This window comes from Chiroxiphia lanceolata, chromosome 16 (genome assembly GCF_009829145.1).
Source record: "Chiroxiphia lanceolata isolate bChiLan1 chromosome 16, bChiLan1.pri, whole genome shotgun sequence".
NCBI lineage: Eukaryota > Metazoa > Chordata > Aves > Passeriformes > Pipridae > Chiroxiphia > Chiroxiphia lanceolata.
This window is the reverse complement of record NC_045652.1, coordinates 178,579-199,754: the sequence shown is the minus strand read 5'-3', so window position 1 is coordinate 199,754 and position 21,176 is coordinate 178,579. Positions and strand designations below refer to the sequence as shown.

Here is a 21,176-nt window from a genome sequence, read left to right as displayed (position 1 = left end):
GACTGGGAATGGGGCTGGGAGTGGGGACTGGGGCTGGGAATGGGGGTAGGAGTGGGGACTGGGACTAAGGACTGGAGCCAGGGCTGGGGCCGGGGCTGGGACTAGGACGAGGGCTGGGAGTAGGGCCGGTACTGGGACTGGAGCTGCTGCTGCCCAGGCCTCCCCCAGGGCTGAGCCAAGGCGAGAAGGGGTCGGGAGGACTCTGATGGGAAAGGAGCCGATTGGAAACAGTGGGATAAACCGGAGGAATTGACATCAGTCAGAAAGACGGGAATTTTGTAATGGGAAATGAGACTGTCCGTGTGAAAGGAAGGAATCAGATGGTAAATACAGTGTGGGAGCAGCAGCATGGAAGAAATTGGTTTGTAACACATCATAAAATGATCAGGAGTCCAAAATATGATGTTCTGGGGAAAAAAGGTATCTCTAAAGATGTGTTGGTGGAAGTGTCTCATATAAGACACAGGGAAGAGCAGTTTCTGAAGGGAGCAGGGAGCACTGTTACAAATGGATCAATAGGAACCAGCCAAGTGTTAATTAGAGGTTCCTCTTTATCACAAGAGCAGAGCTCTGGCAATGAAAAGGAAAAAAATCCACAACCCCTCTTCCAAAGCTCCTGTATGATCAAAAGGGTAAGTATATTTCTCTTCTCATTTGAAGAGTATTTTCTACCCAAATGAGGCACAAAGAGCAAACCCCACAATGGCACCTGTGCAGGCCAGTGCCTTACCTGGTCTTAAATAGAGCTTGCGAAGTATGTGAACAAGACTGGGGCATGGCTGTCCATCCTTCAAAGCCAGAAGCAGGATTTGTACCTCCAGGAGTTTCTTCACGCTCCTATGTCAGTGGGTCAAAGGTTCATGCACAGCCGGGAATGTGATGTTAAAAAAAAGTTTTTCAACAATATGTGCTGAAATATAAGGATATTTTAGGAGTAATTTTAGGACCACCTGACTTGTGAGCAGAGTCAGCCTACAAGGTATCCCAAAGTCTATTTTTATAAATGCTGTTACTTTAGACATCATTTATGCTGCCATGTAGAAGTTTTTATTTTGCCCTACCCTGTGATTTCTCCCTTCCTTGGGCCACAGGTGTGGAGAATGCTGAATGAACTATTACCATTACTGCCTTATGTGCAGAGGATGCTTCATGCTGCCAACACGTCCTTACCTGGCTGTGCTGGGCAGACCCTGAGAGCAGGTGAGCCCCCACCTATCTGCTCACTAACTTCTCCCAAACCTTCCCTTCCCTTCGCAAACCTTCCCTTCCCTTCGCAAACCTTCCCTTCCCTTCGCAAACCTTCCCTTCCCTTCGCAAACCTTCCCTTCGCAAACCTTCCCTTCGCAAACCTTCCCTTCGCAAACCTTCCCTTCGCAAACCTTCCCTGCCCTTCCCTTTCCTTCCCTTCCCAAACCTTCCCTTCCCAAACCTTCCCAAACCTTCCCTTCCCTTCCCTTCCCTTCCCTTCCCTTCCCTTCCCTTCCCTTCCCTTCCCTTCCCTTCCCTTCCCTTCCCTTCCCTTCCCTTCCCTTCCCTTCCCTTCCCTTCCCTTCCCTTCTCTTCCCTTCCCAAACCTTCCCAAACCTTCCCAAACCTTCCAAACCTTCCCTTCCCAAACCTTCCCTTCCCAAACCTTCCCAAACCTTCCCAAACCTTCCCTTCCTTTCCCAAACCTTCCCAAACCTTCCCTTCCCTTCCCTTCCCTTCCCTTCCCTTCCCAAACCTTCCCTTCCCTTCCCTTCCCTTCCCTTCCCTTCCCTTCCCTTCCCTTCCCTTCCCTTCCCTTCCCTTCCCAAACCTTCCCAAACCTTCCCAAACCTTCCCAAACCTTCCCTTCCCTTCCCAAACCTTCCCAAACCTTCCCAAACCTTCCCAAACCTTCCCAAACCTTCCCTTCCCTTCCCTTCCCTTCCCAAACCTTCCCTTCCCAAACCTTCCCTTCCCAAACCTTCCCAAACCTTCCCAAACCTTCCCTTCCCTTCCCAAACCTTCCCTTCCCTTCCCAAACCTTCCCAAACCTTCCCTTCCCTTCCCAAACCTTCCCTTCCCTTCCCAAACCTTCCCTTCCCTTCCCTTCCCAAACCTTCCCAAACCTTCCAAACCTTCCCTTCCCTTCCCTTCCCTTCCCTGTCCCTTCCCTTCCCTTCCCTTCCCAAACCTTCCCTTCCCTTCCCTTCCCTTCCCTTCCCTTCCCTTCCCTCCCTTCCCTTCCCTTCCCAAACCTTCCCTTCCCTTCCCAAACCTTCCCTTCCCTTCCCAAACCTTCCCTTCCCTTCCCTTCCTTCCCTTCCCTTCCCTTCCCTTCCCTTCCCTTCCCTTCCCTTCCCTTCCCTTCCCTTCCCTTCCCTTCCCTTCCTTCCCTTCCCTTCCCTTCCCTTCCCTTCCCTTCCCTTCCCTTCCCTTCCCTTCCCTTCCCTTCCCTTCCCAAACCTTCCCTTCCCTTCCCAAACCTTCCCAAACCTTCCCTTCCCTTCCCTTCCCTTCCCTTCCCTTCCCTTCCCTTCCCTTCCCTTCCCTTCCCTTCCCTTCCCTTCCCTTCCCTTCCCTTCCCTTCCCTTCCCAAAACTTCCCTTCCCAAACCTTCCCAAACCTTCCCTTCCCAAACCTTCCCTTCCCAAACCTTCCCTTCCCTTCCCAAACCTTACCTTCCCAAACCTTCCCAAACCTTCCCTTCCCTTCCCAAACCTTCCCAAACCTTCCCAAACCTTCCCTTCCCAAACCTTCCCTTCCCTTCCCAAACCTTCCCAAACCTTCCCTTCCCAACCTTCCCAAACCTTCCCAACCTTCCCTTCCCAAACCTTCCCTTCCCTTCCCAAACCTTCCCTTCCCAAACCTTCCTTCCCTTCCCAAACCTTCCCAAACCTTCCCTTCCCTTCCCAAACCTTCCCTTCCCAAACCTTCCCTTCCCAAACCTTCCCTTCCCAAACCTTCCCTTCCCAAACCTTCCCTTCCCTTCCCAAACCTTCCCTTCCCTTCCCTTCCCAAACCTTCCCTTCCCTTCCCTTCCCAAACCTTCCCTTCCCTTCCCTTCCCTTCCCTTCCCTTCCCTTCCCTTCCCTTCCCTTCCCTACCCTTCCCAAACCTTCCCTTCCCAAACCTTCCCTTCCCAAACCTTCCCTTCCCAAACCTTCCCAAACCTTCCCTTCCCAAACCTTCCCTTCCCTTCCCAAACCTTCCCTTCCCAAACCTTCCCTTCCCTTCCCTTCCCTTCCCTTCCCTTCCCTTCCCTTCCCTTCCCTTCCCTTCCCTTCCCTTCCCTTCCCTTCCCTTCCCTTCCCTTCCCTTCCCTTCCCTTCCCTTCCCTTCCCTTCCCTTCCCTTCCCTTCCCTTCCTTCCCTTCCCTTCCCTTCCCTTCCCTTCCCTTCCCAAACCTTCCCTTCCCAAACCTTCCCTTCCCAAACCTTCCCAAACCTTCCCTTCCCAAACCTTCCCTTCCCAAACCTTCCCTTCCCAAACCTTCCCTTCCCAAACCTTCCCAAACCTTCCCTTCCCTTCCCAAACCTTCCCTTCCCTTCCCAAACCTTCCCTTCCCTTCCCAAACCTTCCCTTCCATTCCCTTCCCATTCCCTTCCCATTCCCTTCCCATTCCCTTCCCATTCCCTTCCCTTTCCCTTCCCTTCCCTTCCCAAACCTTCCCTTCCCAAACCTTCCCTTCCCTTCCCTTCCCTTCCCTTCCCTTCCCTTCCCTTCCCTTCCCTTCCCTTCCCTTCCCTTCCCTTCCCAAACCTTCCCTTCCCAAACCTTCCCTTCCCTTCCCAAACCTTCCCTTCCCTTCCCTTCCCAAACCTTCCCTTCCCTTCCCTTCCCAAACCTTCCCAAACCTTCCCTTCCCTTCCCTTCCCAAACCTTCCCTTCCCAAACCTTCCAAACCTTCCCTTCCCTTCCCAAACCTTCCCTTCCCTTCCCTTCCCTTCCCTTCCCTTCCCTAACCTTCCCAAACCTTCCCAAACCTTCCCTTCCCTTCCCAAACCTTCCCTTCCCTTCCCAAACCTTCCCAAACCTTCCCTTCCTTCCCAAACCTTCCCAAACCTTCCCAAACCTTCCCTTCCCAAACCTTCCCTTCCCTTCCCAAACCTTCCCTTCCCTTCCCTTCCCAAACCTTCCCTTCCCTTCCCTTCCCAAACCTTCCCTTCCCAAACCTTCCCTTCCCAAACCTTCCCTTCCCAAACCTTCCCTTCCCAAACCTTCCCTTCCCAAACCTTCCCTTCCCTTCCCAAACCTTCCCTTCCCTTCCCTTCCCAAACATTCCCTTCCCAAACCTTCCCAAACCTTCCCTTCCCTTCCCTTCCCTTCCCTTCCCTTCCCTTCCCTTCCCTTCCCTTCCCTTCCCTTCCCTTCCCTTCCCTTCCCTTCCCTTCCCTTCCTTCCCTTCCCAAACCTTCCCTTCCCAAACCTTCCCTTCCCTTCCCTTCCCTTCCCTTCCCTTCCCTTCCCTTCCCTTCCCTTCCCTTCCCTTCCCTTCCCTTCCCTTCCCTTCCCAAACCTTCCCTTCCCAAACCTTCCCAAACCTTCCCTTCCCAAACCTTCCCTTCCCAAACCTTCCCTTCCCAAACCTTCCCAAACCTTCCCTTCCCAAACCTTCCCTTCCCTTCCCAAACCTTCCCTTCCCTTCCCTTCCCAACCCTTCCCTTCCCTTCCCAAACCTTCCCAAACCTTCCCTTCCCAAACTTTCCCTTCCCTTCCCTTCCCTTCCCAAACCTTCCCTTCCCTTCCCTTCCCTTCCCAAACCTTCCCTTCCCTTCCCTTCCCAAACCTTCCCTTCCCTTCCCTTCCCTTCCCTTCCCTTCCTCCCTTCCCTTCCCAAACCTTCCCTTCCCTTCCCTTCCCTTCCCTTCCCTTCCCTTCCCTTCCCTTCCCTTCCCTTCCCTTCCCTTCCCTTCCCTTCCCTTCCCTTCCCTTCCCAAACCTACCCTTCCCAAACCTTCCCTTCCCAAACCTTCCCTTCCCAAACCTTCCCTTCCCTTCCCAAACCTTCCCTTCCATTCCCTTCCCATTCCCTTCCCATTCCCTTCCCATTCCCTTCCCATTCCCTTCCCATTCCCTTCCCTTTCCCTTCCCTTTCCATTCCCTTCCCTTCCCAAACCTTCCCTTCCCAAACCTTCCCTTCCCTTCCCAAACCTTCCCAAACCTTCCCTTCCCTTCCCTTCCCAAACCTTCCCTTCCCTTCCCAAACCTTCCCTTCCCTTCCCTTCCCAAACCTTCCCTTCCCTTCCCAAACCTTCCCTTCCCAAACCTTCCCTTCCCTTCCCAAACCTTCCCTTCCCTTCCCAAACCTTCCCTTCCCAAACCTTCCCTTCCCAAACCTTCCCTTCCCAAACCTTCCCTTCCCTTCCCAAACCTTCCCAAACCTTCCCAAACCTTCCCTTCCCTTCCCAAACCTTCCCTTCCCAAACCTTCCCAAACCTTCCCTTCCCAAACCTTCCCTTCCCAAACCTTCCCTTCCCAAACCTTCCCTTCCCTTCCCTTCCCTTCCCAAACCTTCCCTTCCCTTCCCTTCCCTTCCCTTCCCTTCCCTTCCCTTCCCTTCCCTTCCCTTACCTTCCCTTCCCTTCCCAAACCTTCCCAAACCTTCCCTTCCCTTCCCTTCCCTTCCCTTCCCTTCCCTTCCCTTCCCTTCCCTTCCCTTCCCTTCCCTTCCCTTCCCTTCCCTTCCCTTCCCTTCCCTTCCCTTCCCTTCCCTTCCCTTCCCTTCCCTTCCCTTCCCTTCCCAAACCTTCCCTTCCCTTCCCAAACCTTCCCAAACCTTCCCTTCCCTTCCCTTCCCTTCCCTTCCCTTCCCTTCCCTTCCCTTCCCTTCCCTTCCCTTCCCTTCCCTTCCCTTCCCTTCCCTTCCCTTCCCTTCCCTTCCCTTCCCTTCCCAAACCTTCCCTTCCCAAACCTTCCCAAACCTTCCCTTCCCAAACCTTCCCTTCCCAAACCTTCCCTTCCCTTCCCAAACCTTCCCAAACCTTCCCAAACCTTCCCTTCCCTTCCCAAACCTTCCCAAACCTTCCCAAACCTTCCCTTCCCAAACCTTCCCTTCCCTTCCCAAACCTTCCCAAACCTTCCCTTCCCAAACCTTCCCAAACCTTCCCAAACCTTCCCTTCCCAAACCTTCCCTTCCCTTCCCAAACCTTCCCTTCCCAAACCTTCCCTTCCCTTCCCAAACCTTCCCAAACCTTCCCTTCCCTTCCCAAACCTTCCCTTCCCAAACCTTCCCTTCCCAAACCTTCCCTTCCCAAACCTTCCCTTCCCAAACCTCCCTTCCCTTCCCAAACCTTCCCTTCCCTTCCCTTCCCAAACCTTCCCTTCCCTTCCCTTCCCATACCTTCCCTTCCCTTCCCTTCCCTTCCCTTCCCTTCCCTTCCCTTCCCTTCCCTTCCCTTCCCTTCCCTACCCTTCCCAAACCTTCCCTTCCCAAACCTTCCCTTCCCAAACCTTCCCTTCCCAAACCTTCCCAAACCTTCCCTTCCCAAACCTTCCTTCCCTTCCCAAACCTTCCCTTCCCAAACCTTCCCTTCCCTTCCCTTCCCTCCCTTCCTTCCCTTCCCTTCCCTTCCCTTCCCTTCCCTTCCTTCCCTTCCCTTCCCTTCCCTTACCTTCCCTTCCCTTCCCATCCCTTCCCTTCCCTTCCCAAACCTTCCCTTCCCAACCCTTCCCAAACCTTCCCAAACCTTCCCTTCCCAAACCTTCCCTTCCCAAACCTTCCCAAACCTTCCCTTCCCAAACCTTCCCAAACCTTCCCTTCCTTCCCAAACCTTCCCTTCCCTTCCCAACCTTCCCTTCCTTCCAAACCTTCCCTTCCATTCCCTTCCCATTCCCTTCCCATTCCCTTCCCATTCCCTTCCCTTCCCAAACCTTCCCTTCCCAAACCTTCCCTTCCCTTCCCTTCCCTTCCCTTCCCTTCCCTTCCCTTCCCTTCCCTTCCCTTCCCTTCCCTTCCCTTCCCTTCCCTTCCCTTCCCTTCCCTTCCCTTCCCTTCCCTTCCCAAACCTTCCCTTCCCAAACCTTCCCTTCCCTTCCCAAACCTTCCCTTCCCTTCCCTTCCCAACCCTTCCCAAACCTTCCCAAACCTTCCCTTCCCTTCCCTTCCCAAACCTTCCCTTCCCTTCCCTTCCCAAACCTTCCCTTCCCTTCCCAAACCTTCCCTTCCCTTCCCTTCCCTTCCCTTCCCTTCCCTTCCCAAACCTTCCCAAACCTTCCCAAACCTTCCCAAACCTTCCCTTCCCAAACCTTCCCTTCCCCAACCTTCCCAAACCTTCCCTTCCCTTCCCAAACCTTCCCAAACCGTCCCAAACCTTCCCTTCCCAAACCTTCCCTTCCCTTCCCAAACCTTCCCTTCCCTTCCCTTCCCAAACCTTCCCTTCCCTTCCCTTCCCAAACCTTCCCTTCCCAAACCTTCCCTTCCCAAACCTTCCCTTCCCAAACCTTCCCTTCCCAAACCTTCCCTTCCCAAACCTTCCCTTCCCTTCCCAAACCTTCCCTTCCCTTCCCTTCCCTTCCCAAACCTTCCCTTCCCAAACCTTCCCAAACCTTCCCAAACCTTCCCTTCCCTTCCCAAACCTTCCCTTCCCTTCCCTTCCCAAACCTTCCCTTCCCTTCCCTTCCCTTCCCTTCCCTTCCCTTCCGTCCCTTCCCTTCCCTTCCCTTCCCTCCCTTCCCTTCCCTTCCCTTCCCTTCCCTTCCCTTCCCTTCCCAAACCTTCCCTTCCCAAACCTTCCCAAACCTTCCCTTCCCAAACCTTCCCTTCCCAACCTTCCCTTCCCAAACCTTCCCAAACCTTCCCTTCCCAAACCTTCCCTTCCCTTCCCAAACCTTCCCTTCCCTTCCCTTCCTAACCTTCCCTTCCCTTCCCAAACCTTCCCAAACCTTCCCTTCCCAAACTTCCCTTCCCTTCCCTTCCCTTCCCAAACCTTCCCTTCCCTTCCCTTCCCTTCCCAAAAACCTTCCCTTCCCTTCCCGTCCCAACCTTCCCTTCTCTCCCTTCCTTCCCTTCCCTTCCCTTCCCTTCCCTCCCTTCCCTTCCCTTCCCTTCCCTTCCCTCTCTTCCTCTTCCCTTCCCTTCCCGTCCCTTCCCTTTCCCTTCCCTTCCCTTCCCTTCCCAAACCTTCCCTTCCAAACCTACCCTTCCCAAACCTTCGCCTTCCCCAACCTTCCCTTCCCAAACCTTCCCTTCCCTTCCCAAACCTTCCCTTCCATTCCTTCTCCCTTCACCTTCCCTTCCCCGTTCCCTTCCCCATTCCCTTCCCCGTTCCCTTCCCATTCCCTTCCCTGTTCCCTTCCCTGTTCCATTCCCTTCCCTTCCCAAACCTTCCCTTCCCAAACCTCCCTTCCCTTCCCAACCTTCCCAACCTTCCTTCCCTTCCCTTCCCAAACCTTCCCTTCCCTTCCCAAACCTTCCCTTCCCTTCCCTTCCCAAACCTTCCCTTCCCTTCCCAAACCTTCCCTTCCCAAACCTTCCCTTCCCTTCCCAAACCTTCCCTTCCCTTCCCAAACCTTCCCTTCCCAAACCTTCCCTTCCCAAACCTTCCTTCCCAAACCTTCCCTTCCCTTCCCAAACCTTCCAAACCTTCCCAAACCTTCCCTTCCCTTCCCAAACCTCCCTTCCCAAACCTTCCCAAACCTTCCCTTCCAAAACCTTCCCTTCCCAAACCTTCCCTTCCCAAACCTTCCCTTCCCTTCCCAAACCTTCCCTTCCCTTCCCAACCCTTCCCAAACCTTCCCTTCCCAAACCTTCCCTTCCCAAACCTTCCCTTCCCAAACCTTCCCTTCCCTTCCCAAACCTTCCCAAACCTTCCCTTCCCTTCCCTTCCCTTCCCATCCCTTCCCAAACCTTCCCTTCCCTTCCCTTCCCTTCCCTTCCCTTCCCTTCCCTTCCCTTCCCAAACCTTCCCTTCCCTTCCCAAACCTTCCCTTCCCTTCCCTTCCCTTCCCAAACCTTCCCAAACCTTCCCTTCCCTTCCCAAACCTTCCCTTCCCAAACCTTCCCTTCCCAAACCTTCCCTTCCCAAACCTTCCCTTCCCAAACCTTCCCTTCCCAAACCTTCCCAAACCTTCCCTTCCTTCCCAAACCTTCCCAACCTTCCCAAACCTTCCCTTCCCAAACCTTCCCTTCCCAAACCTTCCCAAACCTTCCCAAACCTTCCCAAAACCTTCCCAAACCTTCCCAAACCTTCCCTTCCCAAACCTTCCCTTCCCAAACCTTCCCTTCCCAAACCTTCTCTTCCCTTCCCTTCCCTTCCCTTCCCTTCCCTTCCCTTCCCTTCCCTTCCCTTCCCTTCCCTTCCCTTCCCTTCCCTTCCCTTCCCTTCCCAAACCTTCCCAAACCTTCCCTTCCCAAACCTTCCCAAACCTTCCCAAACCTTCCCAAACCTTCCCTTCCCAAACCTTCCCAAACCTTCCCAAACCTTCCCAAACCTTCCCTTCCCTTCCCAAACCTTCCCTTCCCTTCCCAAACCTTCCCTTCCCTTCCCTTCCCTTCCCAACCCTTCCCTTCCCTTCCCTTCCCTTCCCAAACCTTCCCAAACCTTCCCAAACCTTCCCAAACCTTCCCAAACCTTCCAAACCTTCCCTTCCCAAACCTTCCCTTCCAAACCTTCCCTTCCCAAACCTTCCCTTCCCTTCCCTTCCCAAACCTTCCCTTCCCTTCCCTTCCCTTCCCTTCCCAAACCTTCCCTTCCCTTCCCTTCCCTTCCCTTCCCTTCCCTTCCCTTCCCTTCCCAAACCTTCCCAAACCTACCCTTCCCAAACCTTCCCTTCCCAAACCTTCCCTTCCCAAACCTTCCCAACCTTCCCTTCCCTTCCCAAACCTTCCCTTCCCTTCCCAAACCTTCCCTTCCCTTCCCTTCCCTTCCCAAACCTTCCCTTCCCAAACCTTCCCTTCCCAAACCTTCCCTTCCCAAACCTTCCCTTCCCAAACCTTCCCAAACCTTCCCTTCCCAAACCTTCCCAAACCTTCCCAAACCTTCCCTTCCCTTCCCTTCCCAAACCTTCCCTTCCCTTCCCAAACCTTCCCTTCCCTTCCCTTCCCAAACCTTCCCAAACCTTCCCAACCCTTCCTTTCCCTTCCCAAACCTTCCCTTCCCAACACTTCCCTTCCCTTACCTACACTACCCTACCCTTACCTTCACTTCCCTTCCCTTCCCTTCCATTCCCTTCCCTTCCCTTCCCTTCCCTTCCCTTCCCTTCCCTTCCCTTCCCTTCCCTTCCCTTCCCAAACCTTCCCAAACCTTCCCTTCCCTTCCCTTCCCAAACCTTCCCTTCCCTTCCCTTCCCTTCCCTTCCCTTCCCAAACCTTCCTTCCCTTCCCTTCCCTTCCCTTCCTTCCCAAACCTTCCCAAACCTTCCCTTCCCAAACCTTCCCAAACCTTCCCTTCCCTTCCCTTCCCTTCCCTTCCCTTCCCTCCCTTCCCTTCCCTTCCCTTCCCTTCCCTGCCCTTCCCTTCCCTTCCCTTCCCTTCCCTTCCCTTCCCAAACCTTCCCTTCCCTTCCCTTCCCTTCCCAAACCTTCCAAACCTTCCTTCCCAAACCTTCCCTTCCCAAACCTTCCCAACCTTCCCTTCCCTTCCCAAACCTTCCCTTCCCTTCCCTTCCCAAACCTTCCCTTCCCTTCCCTTCCCAAACCTTCCCTTCCCTTCCCTTCCCAAACCTTCCCTTCCCAAACCTTCCCAAACCTTCCCTTCCCTTCCCTGCCCAAACCTTCCCAAACCTTCCCAAACCTTCCCAAACCTTCCCAAACCTTCCCTTCCCAAACCTTCCCTTCCCTTCCCAACCTTCCAAACCTTCCCGTCCCTTCCCAAACCTTCCCTTCCCTTCCCTTCCCTTCCAAACCTTCCCTTCCCTTCCCAAACCTTCCCTTCCCTTCCCTTCCCTTCCCAAACTTTCCCAAACCTTCCCTTCCCTTCCCTTCCCTTCCCAAACCTTCCCAAACCTTCCCAAACCTTCCCTTCCCTTCCCAAACCTTCCCTTCCCAAACCTTCCCAAACCTTCCCAAACCTTCCCTTCCCAAACCTTCCCTTCCCAAACCTTCCCAAACCTTCCCAAACCTTCCCTTCCCTTCCCAAACCTTCCCTTCCCTTCCCAAACCTTCCCTTCCCTTCCCTTCCCTTCCCTCCCTTCCCTTCCCTTCCCTTCCCTTCCCTTCCCTTCCCTTCCCAAACCTTCCCTTCCCAAACCTGCCCTTCCCTTCCCTTCCCAAACCTTCCCAAACCTTCCCTTCCCAAACCTTCCCAAACCTTCCCTTCCCTTCCTTCCCTTCCCTTCCCTTCCCTTCCCTTCCCTTCCCTTCCCTTCCAAACCTTCCCTTCCCTTCCCCTTCCCAAAACCTTCCCTTCCCAAACCTTCCCAACCTTCCCAAAACCTTCCCAAACCTTCCCCTTCCCAACCTTCCCTTCTCTTCCCTTCCCTTCCCTTCCCTTCCCTTCCCTCCTTCCCTTCCCTCCCTTCCCTTCCCTTCCCTTCCCTTCCCTTCCCTTCCCAAACCTTCCCTTCCCTTCCCTTCCCTTCCCTTCCTTCCCTTCCCTTCCCTTCCCTTCCCTTCCCAAACCTTCCCAAACCTTCCCTTCCCTTCCAAACCTTCCCTTCCCAAACCTTCCCTTCCTTCCCGTCCCAACCTTCCCTTCCCTTCCCTTCCCTTCCCTTCCCTTCCCTTCCCTTCCCAACCCTTCCCTTCCCTTCCCAAACCTTCCCAAACCTTCCCTTCCCTTCCCAAACCTTCCCTTCCCTTACCAAACCTTCCCTTCCCAAACCTTCCCTTCCCAAACCTTCCCAAACCTTCCCAAACCTTCCCTTCCCAAACCTTCCCTTCCCAAACCTGTCCCTTCCCTTCCCAAACCTTCCTTCCCAAACCTTCCCAAACCTTCCCTTCCCTTCCCAAACCTTCCCTTCCCAAACCTTCCCTTCCCAAACCTTCCCTTCCCAAACCTTCCCTTCCCAAACCTTCCCTTCCCTTCCCTTCCCAAACCTTCCCTTCCCTTCCCAAACCTTCCCTTCCCTTCCCTTCCCTTCCCTTCCCTTCCTTCCCTTCCCTTCCCTTCCCTTCCCTTCCCAAACCTTCCCTTCCCTTCCCAACCCTTCCCTTCCCTTCCCTTCCCTTCCCAAACCTTCCCAACCTTCCCTTCCCAAACCTGTCCCAAACCTTCCTTCCCTTCCCTTCCCAAACCTTCCCAAACCTTCCCTTCCCTTCCCAAACCTTCCCTTCCCAACCTTCCCAAACCTTCCCAAACCTTCCCTTCCCAAACCTTCCCTTCCCTTCCCAAACCTTCCTTCCCAAACCTTCCCTTACCTTCCCAAACCTTCCCAAACCTTCCCAAACCTTCCCTTCCCAAACCTTCCCAAACCTTCCTTCCCTTCCCAAACCTTCCAAACCTTCCCAAACCCTTCCCAACCTGCCCAAACCTTCCCAAACCTTCCCAAACCTTCCCAAACCTTCCCTTCCCAAACCTTCCCAAACCTTCCCCAAACCTTCCCTTCCCAAACCTTCCCAAAACCTTCCCAAACCGTCCCTTCCCAAACCTTCCCAAACCTTCCGCAAACCTTCCCTTCCCAAACCTTCCCTTCCCAAACCTTCCCTTCCCAAACCTTCCCAAACCTTCCCTCCCTTCCCTTCCCTTCCCAAACCTTCCCAAACCTTCCCTTCCCAAACCTTCCCAAACCTTCCCAAACCTTCCCTTCCCTTCCCAAACCTTCCCTTCCCAACCTTCCCATTCCCAAACCTTCCCAAACCTTCCCTTCCAAACCTTCCCTTCCCTTCCCTTCCCAAACCTTCCCTTCCCTTCCCTTCCCAAACCTTCCCTTCCCAAACCTTCCCTTCCCTTCCCAAACCTTCCCAAACCTTCCCTTCCCAAACCTTCCCTTCCCAAACCTTCCCTTCCCTTCCCTTCCCAAACCTTCCCTTCCCTTCCCTTCCCTTCCCTTCCCAAACCTTCCCTTCCCTTCCCTTCCCAAACCTTCCCAAACCTTCCCTTCCCAAACCTTCCCTTCCCAAACCTTCCCAAACCTTCCCAAACCTTCCCAAACCTTCCTTTCCCTTCCCAAACCTTCCCTTCCAAAACCTTCCCAAACCTTCCCAAACCTTCCCAAACCTTCCCTTCCCAAACCTTCCCTTCCCAAACCTTCCCAAACCTTCCCAAACCTTCCCTTCCCAAACCTTCCCTTCCCTTCCCAAACCTTCCCTTCCCAAACCTTCCCTTTCCAAACCTTCCCAAACCTTCCCTTCCCTTCCCAAACCTTCCCTTCCCTTCCCTTCCCTTCCCTTCCCAAACCTTCCCTTCCCTTCCCTTCCCTTCCCTTCCCAAACCTTCCCTTCCCAAACCTTCCCAAACCTTCCCAAACCTTCCCAAACCTTCCCTTCCCAAACCTTCCCTTCCCAAACCTTCCCAAACCTTCCCTTCCCAAACCTTCCCAAACCTTCCCAAACCTTCCCTTCCCAAACCTTCCCTTCCCTTCCCAAACCTTCCCTTCCTAAACCTTCCCTTCCCAAACCTTCCCTTCCCAAACCTTCCCAAACCTTCCCAAACCTTCCCAAACCTTCCCAAACCTTCCCAAACCTTCCCTTCCCAAACCTTCCCAAACCTTCCCTTCCCTTCCCAAACCTTCCCAAACCTTCCCAAACCTTCCCAAACCTTCCCAAACCTTCCCAAACCTTCCCAAACCTTCCCAAACCTTCCCTTCCCAAACCTTCCCAACCCTTCCCAAACCTTCCCTTCCCAAACCTTCCCAAACCTTCCCAAACCTTCCCAAACCTTCCCAAACCTTCCCAAACCTTCCCTCCCAAACCTTCCCTTCCCAAACCTTCCCTTCCCTTCCCAAACCTTCCCTTCCCTTCCCAAACCTTCCCTTCCCAAACCTTCCCAAACCTTCCCAAACCTTCCCTTCCCAAACCTTCCCTTCCCTTCCCAAACCTTCCCTTCCCAAACCTTCCCTTCCCTTCCCAAACCTTCCCTTCCCAAACCTTCCCAAACCTTCCCAAACCTTCCCAAACCTTCCCAAACCTTCCCTTCCCAAACCTTCCCAAACCTTCCCTTCCCTTCCCAAACCTTCCCAAACCTTCCCAAACCTTCCCAAACCTTCCCAAACCTTCCCAAACCTTCCCTTCCCTTCCCAAACCTTCCCAAACCTTCCCAAACCTTCCCTTCCCAAACCTTCCCAACCCAAACCTTCCCAAACCTTCCCAAACCTTCCCTTCCCAAACCTTCCCTTCCCAAACCTTCCCTTCCCAAACCTTCCCTTCCCAAACCTTCCCAAACCTTCCCTTCCCTTCCCTTCCCTTCCCAAACCTTCCCAAACCTTCCCTTCCCTTCCCAAACCTTCCCAAACCTTCCCAAACCTTCCCAAACCTTCCCTTCCCAAACCTTCCCTTCCCTTCCCTTCCCAAACCTTCCCTTCCCAAACCTTCCCTTCCCTTCCCTTCCCAAACCTTCCCTTCCCTTCCCTTCCCAAACCTTCCCTTCCCAAACCTTCCCTTCCCTTCCCTTCCCTTCCCAAACCTTCCCTTCCCAAACCTTCCCTTCCCTTCCCTTCCCTTCCCTTCCCTTCCCAAACCTTCCCTTCCCTTCCCTTCCCTTCCCAAACCTTCCCTTCCCTTCCCTTCCCAAACCTTCCCAAACCTTCCCAAACCTTCCCTTCCCAAACCTTCCCAAACCTTCCCAAACCTTCCCAAACCTTCCTTTCCCTTCCCAAACCTTCCCTTCCCAAACCTTCCCAAACCTTCCCAAACCTTCCCTTCCCAAACCTTCCCTTCCCAAACCTTCCCAAACCTTCCCAAACCTTCCCTTCCCAAACCTTCCCTTCCCTTCCCAAACCTTCCCTTCCCAAACCTTCCCTTTCCAAACCTTCCCAAACCTTCCCTTCCCTTCCCAAACCTTCCCTTCCCTTCCCTTCCCTTCCCTTCCCTTCCCTTCCCTTCCCTTCCCTTCCCTTCCCTTCCCAAACCTTCCCTTCCCAAACCTTCCCAAACCTTCCCAAACCTTCCCTTCCCAAACCTTCCCAAACCTTCCCAAACCTTCCCTTCCCAACCTTCCCAAACCTTCCCAAACCTTCCCTTCCCAAACCTTCCCTTCCCTTCCCAAACCTTCCCTTCCCAAACCTTCCCTTCCCAAACCTTCCCAAACCTTCCCTTCCCAAACCTTCCCTTACCTTCCCAAACCTTCCCTTCCCAAACCTTCCCTTCCCTTCCCAAACCTTCCCTTCCCAAACCTTCCCTTCCCAAACCTTCCCTTCCCAACCCTTCCCTTCCCAAACCTTACCTTCCCAAACCTTCCCAAACCTTCCCTTCCCTTCCCAAACCTTCCCTTCCCAAACCTTCCCTTCCCAAACCTTCCCTTCCCTTCCCAAACCTTCCCAAACCTTCCCTTCCCTTCCCAAACCTTCCCTTCCCTTCCCAAACCTTCCCTTCCCAAACCTTCCCAAACCTTCCCTTCCCAAACCTTCCCAAACCTTCCCTTCCCTTCCCTTCCCTTCCCAAACCTTCCCTTCCGAAACCTTCCCTTCCCAAACCTTCCCTTCCCAAACCTTCCCTTCCCAAACCTTCCCTTCCCAACCCTTCCCAAACCTTCCCTTCCCTTCCCTTCCCTTCCCAAACCTTCCCTTCCGAAACCTTCCCTTCCCAAACCTTCCCTTCCCAAACCTTCCCTTCCCTTCCCAAACCTTCCCTTCCCAAACCTTCCCAAACCTTCCCAAACCTTCCCAAACCTTCCCAAACCTTCCCTTCCCAAACCTTCCCTTCCCAAACCTTCCCTTCCCAAACCTTCCCAAACCTTCCCAAACCTTCCCTTCCCAAACCTTCCCTTCCCAAACCTTCCCTTCCCTTCCCTTCCCAAACCTTCCCTTCCCTTCCCAAACCTTCCCTTCCCTTCCCTTCCCTTCCTTCCCTTCCCTTCCCTTCCCTTCCCTTCCCTTCCCTTCCCTTCCCTTCCCTTCCCTTCCCTTCCCTTCCCTTCCCTCCCTTCCCTTCCCTTCCCAAACCTTCCCTTCCCTTCCCAAACCTTCCCTTCCCTTCCCAAACCTTCCCTTCCCTTCCCAAACCTTCCCTTCCCTTCCCTTCCCTTCCCTTCCCTTCCCTTCCCTTCCCTTCCCTTCCCTTCCCTTCCCTTCCCTTCCCTTCCCTTCCCAAACCTTCCCTTCCCAAACCTTCCCTTCCCTTCCCTTCCCTTCCCAAACCTTCCCTTCCCTTCCTTTCCCTTCCCTTCCCAAACCTTCCCAAACCTTCCCAAACCTTCCCAAACCTTCCCTTCCCTTCCCAAACCTTCCCAAACCTTCCCTTCCCAAACCTTCCCTTCCCAAACCTTCCCTTCCCAAACCTTCCCAAACCTTCCCTTCCCAAACCTTCCCTTCCCAAACCTTCCCTTCCCAAACCTTCCCTTCCCAAACCTTCCCAAACCTTCCCAAACCTTCCCTTCCCAAACCTTTCCTTCCCAAACCTTCCCAAACCTTCCCAAACCTTCCCTTCCCAAACCTTCCCTAACCTTCCCAAACCTTCCCTTCCCAAACCTTCCCAAACCTTCCCAAACCTTCCCAAACCTTCCCTTCCCAAACCTTCCCTTCCCAAACCTTCCCTTCCCTTCTCCCCCCTCCCCTCCCCTCTCTCTTTTCGTCTGTTCCATTTTTTCTCTCTTAATTCTCCCTTTTTTGGAGACAAACGAGTTTTTGCTATAAATGCAGCTGTCTAAAAGCTGCCGTGCAATGAATCTATACTCTACCAGCATATAATTGGCTATAATGATATAGCATAGGACAAAACAGTCATAAGACTTAAAACTCTTAATTACTAGTGAGATGTGATATTCCCATTGTAATTAAGCTTTCTGGGAAAGGTTAAAGTTTTCTCCCTTTGTGCAATATGAAGCTTTGAGGGTCAGGGCTAGTCACAACTTTGGGATTGCCCTCTTCTTCAAAGCTCTAAACCAAATGTGCATTTTGGGAGCCTTTCCTCAAATCAACCCCTTATTTCTCTCTCCTGCCAGGTTGGACACAGTACAGAGAAGAATGCTTCCTGCTGCCTTCCTTCTCCAGCTCCATAGCCCAAGCTCAGCTGAACCCAGGACAGGCTCTCCAGATTTGTCTGCAGTGGTTTTTAGTAGCTATGCTGAAGGAGGGGAATAGCTGGTCTCTATCCAAGGACAACACCTCTGGCATTTCCCTTACCATGATATCTTTATAACAGGGTGGAAGCCACAGTGCACCAAGGCAGACTGTGCTTCATGATACCATGGAAAGATGAAAGCATGGGTCAAATGCAGACTCTGGATCTGCATTTAGCACTCAAAAGCTCCTCTGCTTTAATCCCAGCTCCAGCAGTCCTTCCTGTGTGGTCTTATGGGTCCATTTAACGCTTCTGTCTCAGTTTCTTCCATCTCTAATCCAGAGACAGTATTCACAAGAAGGTGTAAGTCTTGAGTAGCAGTTCTAAAAGGGGAGTTGCCAGGTATGTTGCTGTGGATCTGTGAACTCAAACATACCAAAGACAGGTATTTCTTACATAAATCCGAAATACACATGTCACTGTAACATGCTCAGTTCTGGATTACTTCTGCCTATAGGAGACAGAATCATGGAATCATTTAGGTTGACTAAGACCCTTAAGATCACTAAGCCCGAACATTAACTCAGCACTGCCAAGGCCACCAAAAAAACGTCCCGAAGTGCTTCATTTACACAGCTTTTAAATCCCTCCAGGATTGGTGACTCCACCACTGCCCTATATCCAACATAACCCTCCCCTGGCACGACTGGAGGCCGTTTCCTCACATCCTGTTCCTTGTTCCCTGGGAGCAGAGCCTGATCCCCACCTGGCTCCACCCTCCTGTCAGGGAGCTGTAGAGAGCGAGAAGGTCCCCCCCCGAGCCTCCTTTGCTTTGCTCCCTCAGCTGCTCCCCATCAGATTTGTGCTCCAGACCCTTCCCCAGCTCTGTTGCCATCCTGTGAACATGCTCCAGCCCCTCATTGTCTTTCTTGGAGCAAGTGACCCAAAACTGACCCCAGGATCTGAGGTGCAGTTGAATAGGTCCAAACATGTGCTGCTGTGTACAGCTGACTCCCTGAGTATTTAGAGGTTTTTTTGATTTATGGAAAAATTCCCTGTTGCCTGTGTTTTTGCAAGACTCTTTTCTGCTTTGTTTTTTTTCCCTAGATCACAGATCACTCTGGATGGGGCCATTTTTTACCTTGCTGCCTTTGTTTACCTAGTGTTTGGTTTGCTGCTGTTGTGGCTTGCACTTGGATTTTTAGGTACTACCTTATCTATTATTAATGATAGAAAAATTTCCATATTTAAGTGATGACAATTTGATTCACCTTAAACTATGTTTTGTTTGCTGGGACTACAAAAGCATTTTCCAGTTGGTACTGTGGCCAATTCTTTGATTACATTATATCCAAGATGATCTTATTTCTCTTCTATGAAAGTAATCAATGAACTTCACAGAATCACAGAAATGTTTGCGTGGAAGGGTCCTCACAGACCATCTCCACACTAGACCAGGTTACTCCAAGCCCTGACCAAACCAGCCTTGAACACTTCTTTATTCTTCTATTTCTCTCCGCATGCTAACTCAACAGATTTATCTATAAATTCTGATGAAAGGACCATTTAAATCCATATAAAGCTATGTTAAATTGGACTGTTAACAAAATCAATTGTGCAATTGTGACTTTTTCCCAAGAAATAGATTGAGATCTGAATTACACTATTGTATCACTTTAAATGAGAAGCTTTTTGAACACAGTGTGTTTTTCATCACTACATCTGGCACGGTGTCTGAGAGACCAGTTGGGTTTATCTGATTTAGTCCCTACTGCACGTGTGCAGGGGAAGTGGTTGCATGTGAGCACTAGCACAGGGGTTTAGCAGATATTTTTCATTTCTAGGTATTTAATAAGCAGGTTGGAGATTCAGATTAATCATCTCTTTCCCATGTTTAGAGGACAATATGCGTCACCAGGAACATTCCATTGGACGTTGTTAGAGCAGGAAATTTGATTTATAATACATGAGTAGAACTGGAAGTGGGTGCCTCACTTCACCTGTGACCAAGATGTTTCACCTTGTTTTCTATCAAAGCAGCTTTATCCTCATGTCTGATAAGAACCTGGGATGAAATTCTGGGTGACTGAACCATTAAATTTTCCTCTGAACATCACAATCACATATAACTTTGAGGCATATCCCTTTATTTGTCACATTGCTTACACAACTGTTTGTTGTAGCCTTGCCCAACTGAAATGCAGAAGACATTGACCTGTTCAGTTTGCCAAATAAAATCTAATGTTTGGGACTCCGGTGAGGGAAGATAGTTAAAGGCCTCCCGAAAGATGCAAACAACTCTTTACTGTTATAAAGTATTATTTGACTAAAAAACCAGACCTGTTAAATTTTCTTGGTTTAGTCCAATCCCAGCTTTGTTGCAAAATGCAGGTTCCAAAGGTGCTGTAACATGGGTATATGTTTTTTATTTAAGTTTTTCAACCTTTAGTAACAACACCAAATTTGAAAACCTCTTTCTGATTTTAAGCTTTCAATTTAAGTGGTTGTTTGGTCTCCTCTTTTTACCACTCAAACTGAAAATAAACCCTTAGAGTGAATGGTCTGTATAGTTCTCTTGGCCTCTCTTTGGCTACTTAAAAAAAATAAAATTGGCAATTATTTTTAAAAGTACTGTACAAAATATGAATTGATTCTTCAGCAAAAGCCTATAACAGTAAATGCACTGTAAAATGCATATGTTCCAAAACCTAAACACCTAAGTTGTGGAAAGAAATAATCCTTCAGAGATATTTCAGTTGAATATTTCTGATCGTAAGGTGATTGAACAGTTATTTTGCCTATAATAAAATCTTTTATAGGGATTGATTCTTTTTTTTAATTTATTTTTTAAAGACAGTAGCAGCTTGTCTGATTAATGAATCTCTTTTTCTCTTTTGTCTGTGCTTATTTCTTCCAGTGATGCAAATCACTTGCCCAGCTTGTAAGCCATTTTTATTTCTAATGAGAAGCTTTTGAATTTGAGATGTATGTAAATAATGTAATTTAATTGCTTTTTCCTTGATAAGAATACCCAAGTATGTCCTTGAGGTTTAGGCTGGATATCACAACAAAGTTTTTCACCAGAGGGTGGCTGAGCACTGGACAAGGCTTCCCAGGGAAGCGGTTACAGCACCAGTTCTGCCTGAGTTCAAGAAGTGTTTAGGCAAGGCTCTCAGGCACATGGTGGGATTCTTGGGGTGTCCTGTGTAGGGCCAGGAATTGGACTTGATGATCCTTGTGGGTCCCTTCCAACTCAGCATATTCTGTGATTCTATGATTCAGAATCTCTCAAGCAACAGCCTCACAAGTAGGTTATTCACAGGCTTATTTTGTGAAAGGGCATTGAGGCAAATAACCGTGGAATGAAACGCCCTTGTCATGGCAGGGAGAGCTGGGGGATGCTGATAAATGGGTGTTTTGGAGCAGTGCTTCCCATTTCCACCCCAGTGTGTAAATGTATTACAGAAATGATTATCACATACATCCATGTGCCTTCTGTGACATCTGCTGAAGGTGCTGGAGTCTGCCAAGGATGCTGAGTCCTGAGTGCTGGAAGCTGCCACCTGTAGCTAGGTGTGTGCTGCTGCTCTGGGAAATCTATTAATGAAGTTTGGTGATTGTGCTCAATTTTTTTTAGGATTTGAAATGGCCAGTTTGGCCCTCTGGCTATCTGTTAGTTCATCCCTGCCTGAACTGGTCCTATAGCTGCCTGATCTTGGAAATATAATTAATTAAATTGAAACAACTAACATGTATGGAGCAAAGAAGTGCCCTAATTTTCATAGATACTGGGAAAAGACTTGCAAGTATGAAGGTGTTTGGAGGTTTTGCATTAATAATTGAGTTCCAAAATTAGGTTCTAATACTCTTCTGGCTGAAAGCTGCCCCTCGCTCCGAAGAGTCCTTCTAGATCGGGCCTCAAATTGAAAAACACCCGATCTAGATGATGCTGCTTCGTATGTTTTTGTGGGATAATGGAGAGTCGGAGAGATGGTGAGATGGAGAGTCTGAGCCCGGCCCGGCTCCTCTGCCACACCGCAGGCCAGGCCCACTGCGGCTGAGCTGCCCTGTGACAGCGGGAGGGAAAAACAGGGGAAAACCGACTCATTTGTGACCTTCTGACCATTTACTTTGAAGACCTCTCCAGTCTGTAGCTTGCTAAAATACCCAGGAACAG

The 21,176-nt window shown here is 51.5% G+C and overlaps 1 long non-coding RNA gene across 2 annotated transcripts; it reads left to right on the top strand.

Annotated features, from left to right (window-relative positions):
* Positions 1-57: 57 nt before the first annotated feature.
* Positions 58-1,206, top strand: LOC116795056. Of its 2 annotated transcripts, none has more exons than XR_004359952.1 (3): positions 58-434; positions 569-632; positions 1,092-1,206. It is a non-coding gene; the product is annotated as an uncharacterized LOC116795056 (long non-coding RNA). The 2 variants fall into 2 exon arrangements; XR_004359953.1 differs by having other exon boundaries at positions 564-632.
* Positions 1,207-21,176: the final 19,970 nt, after the last annotated feature.